The sequence below is a fragment of the Gekko japonicus genome, unplaced genomic scaffold, assembly GCF_001447785.1.
Source record: "Gekko japonicus isolate JY-2015 unplaced genomic scaffold, Gekko_japonicus_V1.1 scaffold1169, whole genome shotgun sequence".
Classification (NCBI taxonomy): Eukaryota; Metazoa; Chordata; class Lepidosauria; order Squamata; family Gekkonidae; genus Gekko; species Gekko japonicus.
The window spans coordinates 28,045-37,455 of record NW_015164707.1 but is presented as its reverse complement, the minus strand read 5'-3'; positions in this window follow the sequence as shown (position 1 = coordinate 37,455).

Here is a 9,411-nt window from a genome sequence, read left to right as displayed (position 1 = left end):
CAGAGTTTTGGCCAAAATACTAGAGCATTGCCGTGCGATGTCACCAGTGTTCCAGAGATGTCACACCAGAGATGTTAACCAGAGCATTGCCGTGCGATGTCACCAAAATACCAGAGCATTGCCGTGCAATGTCACAAGTGTGATGACTTCACTCCTGTGTGATGTCATGTTAGCCACAACACTGGGTCTCTGTATGAGTTATGATGGGGAAATTTAGCTGAGAGACTGTTGCTTAATAGGTGCAAGCTAGGGATTGTCCTCCAACTATACCAAAGTCAGAACCCTCTCAGAGTGGCACAGACGACAGACAGGAAATATCTTTTTGAAATTTATTAAGAAAATATCCCTAATACATTCAGTTAATTTAATGAAAATATCACATAAACACACACACAAGAGCTAAGAAAGAAAGGGTTGAAGTGATCTTAAGAGATAAGAGACAAAAGAGGGTGAAGCGTTGATGGGGTAATGGCCACCTTCTGAAGAGTCCGCAGTGAAGCACGTCCGTGAAGACCCAAGAAAGATGGGGGATCCAGCCGGTATGCATCCCAGGAGACTGAACCAATGATGGCTGAGTTTTGAGTCAGGGCCGTAGCCAGGATTTTGTAATTCGGGGGGCCTTTAAATAAGTTGGGGGGCACTGACGTCACAAAATAAAAAATAAGATAAAAATAAAAATTTAAATCTCAGTTTTGCAGTGTTCGCAGTCTGCTTGCCTATGCAGGGAAGCAAGCTGCGCTTGGAGAAGGGGTGGTGGAGGGGAGTCCTCCAGGTGGCCCAGAGAGATGGGGGGCCTGGAGGCTGCATGGAAGTCAGGGCCTTGGCAGGAAGTCAGTGGGTCAGGTCCCAAAATGCCCCACTGTAGCTATGGGCCTGTTTGGAGCCCAGATATAAGAAAATTGTGCCTTAAGGGCAGTGGGCACAATAGGGAAATGGTCCAGGATGGACCATAATGGCTGATAATAGCTCAAAAGGCAGTTTTGGACAAAAGGAGTCCAGGTTTGGGAAGGGAAGCCTTTGTTAGCAAGCCATTGGGCAATTGCAAAGTCTCGGCTCCATTAATGGCTGGGCTATCCCATGAACAATGAGAACAACAGACCATGGCCAGGGTGGTCCTGGTATTGAGGGGCAAAGTCTGGAAGTTTGATTGTTAGATGTAGAGCTGGAATGAAGGTATGCTGACAGCTCCGAGATGATTAAATTAAATTAAAGCATTGCACTTTGTTGATGACAGATACTTGCTTGCTGTATCTGAGCTTGATGGCTGAGTCAGAGAGATGGTCCTGAGCACATGTCGGGGCTTCTTGGCTTGCACACAGAGAGGGCTAGACTTACACTATGCCAGCTTTGGCCCTAACCTGGCCAGGATACCATCCTTCTTGTGGCATGGGGAGGCTTGGGCTAACAGTCATCGTGCCAGGGACATCACGCTTTGCTACGTCGTCCTGCCCCCCACTCTCAGGACGCCCCCTCCCATTCCCCGCCAGCAGACAAAACAACCTGGCAACCCTAACAATCAAAGTAAATTTGGCTGGTGATCACATTCAGCATGCCTATAGCAAGGCTGCTCTTACTGGTCACCTACTGTAACTGCAGGCATCTCCAAACAGACACAAGCCGTCAACAGCCGCAAAGGTCACTTGCTTAGGACTGCTCCAACTCTGTCTTGCTTAATGTAGGAACCAGAGAGCATTCCTTGCACAAGATCCAGGGGTTTGCTTTTTAAAGTGGAAGAGATCCATTCAACTGTCCTGTGTGTTATTGCATGTGTAGAACAAATGTGTTCAGTTTAGAGAATCATTCATTCAAAAACGATAAATACACTAGAAGGTTGGTTACTGTATTACAATTGACAGGAAAATTGACAAGAAGTGAAAAACTGACTCAGTATTCCAGAGAAGAGGAAGAAGGTGATGCTGATGACGCAGATGGATGTAAAACAACAACAACAACAACCTGTATCACTGATGGTGCTCGAAGAACTTGCTTAGTGTTGCCCCTAGTTAACACAACTGCTGTTCAAAAAATTGTTTTGACTAGCACTTCCTCTCATCCCTACAGCGTACCTACAGTTCCTTCTTTTTAGGTCCCCTTCCTTCAGAGACTTGTTTCCCAGCCCTTCATCCAATACTGTGGTATCTCTCCCAACAATTCCTATAATGCCCTCCTAAATACTGAACTGAGTCATTAAGGATACTCTTTTCCAACCTGCTGGAGTGAAGGAGGAAGTAAATTGGCAAAGGATGCTCTCTGGAAAAGCTGTGTTGTAGCACCCCCTAGTGGAAAATCTTTTTCAATTTTGGAATAGTTCTTTTGAATTGCACAAGTTGTGTTCAAAGGTAGTTCAGTGACTGGGAGCAACTTGTGGACTCTGTCTGAGTTCAGACTGGCAATTTGAAGCGCTAGGGAGTCGTGGCAAAGAAGACCCGGAACAGACCCAGAACGGCTTGGTCGCGGTATTCCCATTCACACTGCAGAGAATGAAGCGGGAGGATACCGTGGAGGAAGTGCAAGGGACCATTCGCACTGTTGGCCCGCCCCTGGTGGGCTGTTAGCGGCTGTTTCTGCGCTCCGCTGCATGCGCCTATTTGCATGGGCACCTGCCACGGAAACAGCTAGTGCCTCTTATCAATGACTGTGGGTTGTTCCCACCTTAGCAGCGCTTGCATTCACACTCGGGGAACCGGAATCAACCCGCTCTACACACAGTTTGCTACCATTTTCACCTGGTACTTTTTAAACTCAGGAGGGAAGCGGCACAAGCCAGCTTGAGTACGGCTGGGGGGCACCTGAAAGATGTGCCTGTGTGAACCTGCCCCTTTAATCCGCTACTGAAACGCTCCTGAAACGTTTGGCTGCCGGGTCAAACTGCCAGTCTGAACTCGGCCTAAGAGTGAGTGCCTTCCATCTTTTCTTGGTTTGAATTATCTATGCTGCAGCATTAAGTAGTAATAAATATCCCTAATCATAGCTTTTAGACCAAAGCCATGGCCGTGTTTATGTAGCTAACACTAATCCAAGAAAGATGGGAGAAGGAATGCATGAACCCAAATGAGAACCCAAGTTTCAAAGAGGAAGATTCTCAAAATGATCAGTACTGAGTTTGAATGAAGGTTGGTTTTTTTTTTTTTGAAAAATAGTAATTAAATGTAAATATACACACAAAGCAATCAAATAAGACATGCAAACAAGGCTACAGAGTGTTGCCCAGCAAGGAGCTTTGTGCTCTCTTATGGACATAAATGGACTGTGTATAAAATGTGCAAAAGGGACTCTGATGTAAGGTGACCGGCACCAGTAAGAGCCTGAGACGATGTTCCCGTGGCTCCCGAGGTTGCCCCATTCCAGATGTATCCCTAGACACATGAAACACTCCAAAACAGCCATCTGCCATTGCTGTTTAAACCAAGGACTCCTGACGCCATTAAAGAAGTCCTTCTTCATCATGTACATCGAAGGCACAAAAGACTCTTTTCCACCTTTCACTTGACAAAGGACTTGGCCTTCCTCATCCCTTCTGCAGCCCTGAGACAAAGAACACAATAGGTGCTAGCTGATTGACCAACCCCTTAAGCCCCTTTTCCCATTGCGGATGTGACTTTTGGAATGGACCACCAAGGGGTGTTCTCAAGGGAGGTGGCCAGCAAAGCCCTCCCCCCAGAGCCCTCATACAAAAGTGGGCACCCAGCAACATGCTCTCTCTCTCTACACTCTCCACACCCTCTATACGTCCTTTCTAGCTCTTTAGCTTTTTAGCTCTTGCCATCCTGAAACCCATGCTGCCTCTCTAAGACTCTTGGACTGCAAACCAGAGTCTTCCACATGCTTCTGCCGGTTCAGAGCACGATTTCCATTTCCTAGCATAATTCTCATTTCTTATTAGTCTCCCCTATTTTTCCACTGGGACGCATCATCTCATCAGGACAGGTAAATATTGCCCCCCAACGATCTCCTGGTCATGCGAACGTCTCCTGATTGTCTATCTAATTTTCCTAGAAGCTGTATAAGTGTTTGTGTGCTTGTGTATTGTTTGATTGTGAAGAATCTCCAGTAAAAGGAAACCATTTTTATACTGAAGCCAGCCTCCGTGTCTATTTCTGGTATCTCTGGAAGAAGCGGGACCTCTGTATATACAGGTGTTTGTTCCCTTATTGCCTATTGCTACTTTATAATATCACATATTCCCCAATATTGATAATAACTCAGAGCAATCAGGCTAACAAGAGAAATGGAGGAGCTTAGAGACATACAGGGAGTTTTGAGGTGATGTTTACCATCCAGATGTGCAGAAGTCTACTGAAGGAAGATTGTGAATGACCAGTGTATCAAGAACAAAGGGGGACCCAAACTGTGAGTTTGGGAGTGCTACTCTGTTAGGCACCCTAGAGCGACATACAGATCTGTGGCTGGGCACCCATTTTTATATCCTAGAGAAGGTGTCCTGTGGGGCAGGACTATGGGTCTAAGACAAAGGACTGAGAGGTTCCCCAAACTTACATCAAAAAGGTGTGATGGCACCCTATTGGGTACATCCTGGAATGTGCATAGGTTGATGGCTGATATTATCTGAAGTATCAGATAATATCAGGAAAAGGACCATATATCTGCTTCTCAGAGAAACGTTTGCATTCAAAAGGAAGTATGACCCAGGAAGCAAGCCATAAAGGACAGATGTAGGTGTGTTGCAGAGAAATTTCACCAAAGGATATTTACACATGAGAGAGACAAAAGGAGCTTTTCAGGTAAAGAAGATCTCCATATTGGGATGTGCTGGAATGCTGAGAGCACTGGTACTTACCTGGTGTGGGAGGCAGATTGCATGCAGACAAGACAGATGTTTGTTTCAGCAGTCTCCAGGGTCCATGTTTTAGGCAAGCTCCCATGATCATGTGTGTGTCCCTTGCACTGTCAAGAGCAATGTTTTTTGGGGGACCTTGGGGTGGCCTTGGGATGAGGTGCCTGTAAATGCTGATGTAGCAGGCTGCCCTCTGATGCTTATCACCCTATTTCCATTATATGAACAGCTCCATTATTATTTTGTGACTCGCTTTGAGTTAACTGTGCATTTTCTGTCTTTCATCATCTAGTTTATGCTAGAATTAAGAAAGGTGACAGTTTGCATGAATATGGGCTTCTAGGCTGAAGATTCCTGAGCAAAAGAAGATCAACTAACTATGTATTCACCAACTGTAGCACTGAAAACAGAAAATGCTTGTGACTGCCTGTGTGTGTGTATAAAGGGGAAGTATAGGCCAAAGATCAAGGTTACAACACTCTGGCCCTAGAACAGCTTGTTCATTTCCAGTATGACAGACACATATCCTCTGCCAGGGAAACTCTCTACAAAGACAAGTATTTCCCTCCACCAAGCCAGCATAACAAAATAAGGGACAGTGACCACGGAGCAGCAGAAACATTTGGAGGCCAGTGAGCCTGGCATAAACCAATAAAGTTGTCAACAAGGAATATTTTGTACTGAGCAAGAACTGGGTGTATTCACACTTGGAGGCTGATGGGGAAGGGTAGAAAGAGGTGAAGAAAAGGCAGAGAAGGACCAAGGATACCATGATGTCATCAGCCTTACAAAAGTGAGAACAAAGACAGACCAGGGTAGAGTTCTACTTTCCATCATCAGTAGAGTTCCCTAATTAAGAAGCCTTGCATGTAATGAGACTTGGCCCACCTAGGGGAGTGCAAAGTGTAAGTGTGAAGTGTGAACGAGACTGAATTAGAGTGCGTATGTGGTTTCAATAAAGCTTTCAATTTTAAAAATGATCCTTTCCTGGGACTCAAGTTGTCAACAAGGAATATTTTGTACTGAGCAAGAACTGGGTGTATTCACACTTGGAGGCTGATGGGGAAGGGTAGAAAGAGGTGAAGAAAAGGCAGAGAAGGACCAAGGACCTCATGCACAGTTTTCTAGCTGACAATGCCAGGGATTGAACCTGGGATCTTCTGCATGCAAAACAGGTACTCTATACTAAGTCATAGATCTTTTCCTAAACCCTAAACTCTTTCTCCTGAGAGTGAAAATATCTCTAGACCAACAACCATGGCCCAAAGAGCACCTGCTTTAGACCAAGACAGACGACTGGTCCATCTAGTTCAGTATTTGCCATGACTGACAGCATATCTCCAATACTTGCTGCCAAAGATCCTCTACCTGCAACTGCTGGAATTACAGCTGAGACCTTCTTAATCCACAGCATTTGCTGTACCACTGAGCCATGTTCCTGTCTGTAACAAACAACACAAAGTTTTATACTGTATGGGAGCTTATAGGAAACTAAAGTATGTCCTCCTCCCCACCACACTGTCATTTCCTGTCATCTTTCTGTCAGGCTCCACTCTTTTTCCTATCTGATTTTAAAAAGCAGTGTTGAATTTTACTCAGACTTCTCACAGAAACTGCTAGTGGTTTTCTACTGAGGATGAGCAAGGCTGTTGCCATCTGAGTTAACGAGGCCCGGACAGGGTAAGGATCAATTCAAGACTGAAAAATCAGCAGAAATAAGACAACATAAAATTCGGATAAGTTTGGTGCATTCCAACTCTTCGGGTTAACTATTTCCTCCCTTTCATACATATCTCGAAGATGCTGCTGGAGTAACTCCATACACTTTACTACTCACGTTCTTTCTAATTTTTTCTGAAACATATATAAATGCCACATAGAGGGCATGTCATTATTTTCATGATTGACACAAGAAGCTGCCTTATACTGAGTTAGACCATTGGTCTATCTAGGTCAATACTGTCCACTCTGACCCTAGGGGCTCTCCAGGTCTCAGAGGTATGTAATGTCACCTACGACCTGATTTTTAAATGGAGATTCCACAGATTGATCCCTGAACCTTCTGCATGCCAAGCAGATGCTCTATCACTGATCAGTGGGGGGCTCACCATGGTTATAGTCATGACTGTGTCCTCCAGACCATGGTCCCTAGATATGGTGGACCAGGAGCCTGGTTCTCTCCCTGTCCTTTTTCTATAGTAAGGAAATAAAGTGAATCTTTTAGGACTAGTGCACAGAATTTGTCATTCTTATCTGAGGTGGTTCTATATTTTGTAATCTCATATCTTTTAAGAGGAGGAATGTGTAGGAACGAATGGAATGAAATGATGGGTCCCAGACCTTTATGTTCATTCTGGTCTGTGTATCTTTTCCAATTTAAACTGAGTGCCTTATCACAGGTGATAAACGCAATAGCAACGGACTGATGCAACAGACCAGAACTTTGCTATTATTATTTGTAGCCTCAGCTGCTGCAACTACATGATTGTGCTGAGTTATATATGAACTGAGTGCGAAGGCCAAAATGATAGATAGTGAACGGGGCTTTATTGAACTTTATTTTTTGTACAGATGATAGAATAAGGGAAATATGATTTTTCGTGTTTGTCCTGTAGCAGGAAAAAACAAAGGAAGATGAAGAAGGCTGAAATTGAATATTAAAGAAAATTCCACTAACAGTGAATGTGCAGTTAACATTTATTACAACATTTGCATATCTTTGCTATGGGATATAAGCTTACCTGCCTGCCTCATGCATATTTCTTTCTTTTATCCTGCTTGAACTCCACAAGGAATTCAGTTATCCAAAATAGGTTTTGTCAAATATCCCTGTATCCAATAACTAAAGTCTGTCCTCTGTGCAAATGGGCAAATACAGTGGGCCAGCCATGGCTATAAATTAGGGTTCTGCAGAGGACCCTTAGCTTTACGGAAACATTTTAAAAAAGACTAATTTAGGGAGATCTGAGCATATACAGATGTCACCAAAATACCCTTAGAGTTTGGGTGGCATTTTGCCTTGCAGTTACAATCCAAAATGGCACCCATTCTTGTAGTAACAGCAGCAGTCTCCGATGGAAGGAGGAGATGAAGATTAACGGAGGAGGGGAAGTTAACTGGGCCACAGGAGCCAAACCAGGATGGAGCTGCCCACAAGACAGAGCAAGTAGTGTTATAGAACAGAACCTCCCATTTTCTGGAGCTCAGATATGTCACCTGCTTAGGGACAGTGAGCTTAAAAAGAAAAGATGATGTAGATTTACTGAAGCGAAGTAGGTATGTACCTGGTTAACAGTGTGAATGAGAGGCCAGTGGAAGCTCCTCACAGGAGTAGAATATAGGGTTGGATCCTCTGTTTCACTAGGGTTCTGTGAGCACAAAGAACCTGAGTCTTGAGGAAGATGTGTGTTCTGCTGGTGTAAGGGTCCTTTTGCTGGGGACAGGTTTCACTCTTAGCAGAACATAGTCATAGGATCCTAGAAGTACTTGGAAAAAAATTAATATGCCCCTTTGCTTCTCACTACATAATCCTTGTAACAGTTGTGTCATGCAGTGAGTGATAACTGCACCTTTTGGTTTGTCATGCATCCCTTGCCACCATTCCTTACAATTCAAGCTGTGGTTGCTGCCTTGCTGGAGGTCAACCAGTTACTAGTACGGAATGAGGAAGAGGAATGAGGAAGAGGACATAGCAGCCTTACCAGCAGACATCAAGAGGCATGATACGTACATGTAGGGCTGCTCACTTTCACTGGTTCTGGGCACTGCTAATTGCTTGGCAGGTTTGTAGTGGGTGGAGCCCTGATACCTATGTGACTTCTTCCTCAGGCTCTATGGTATTTGCCTTCTTTATGCTCAACTCTAGAAGTCTCTGATAAGAACACAAGAGAAGACAATTTGCCCATCTAGTCCAACACTCTGTCACACAGTTGCCAAAAATACTAGGTGCCATCAGGAGGTCTACCAGTGGAGCAAGGACACTAGAAGCATTCTCACTGTTGCCCCCCCAACACCAAGAATACAGAGCATCACTTGCCCCAGACTGAGAGTTCCTATCTATACCTTGTGGCTAATAGCCACTGATGGACCTCTGCTCCATATGTTTATCCAATTCCCTCTTGAAGCCGTCCATGCTTGTAGCCACCACCACCTCCTGTGGCAGTGAATTCCATGTGTTAATCAGTCCTTGGGTGAAGAAGTACTTCCTTTTATCTGTTCTAACCTGACTGCTCAGCAATTTCATTGAGTGCCCACAAGTTCTTGTATTGTGAGAAGGGGAGAAAATTTCTCTACCTGGTCGAGCCTATGCATAATCTTGTAAACCTCTATCATGTCACCTTTCAGTCGTCGTTTCTCCAAGCTAAAGAGCCCCAAGCACTTTAACCTTTCTTCATAGGGAAAGTGTTCCAACCCTTTTATCATTCTAGCTGCCCTTTTCTGTACTTTTCCCAATGCCCTAATATCCTTTCTGAGGTGTGGTGACCAGAATTGCATTGTTTTGCCTACAGGCGTGTAGCTCCAGTATCTCTAACATCTCATCCCCACAGTAGATAAATAGTTCCGAGGGGAGGAGGAGAAGCATGAAAACATGCCTTTAATTTAATCCTGGGTTTTTT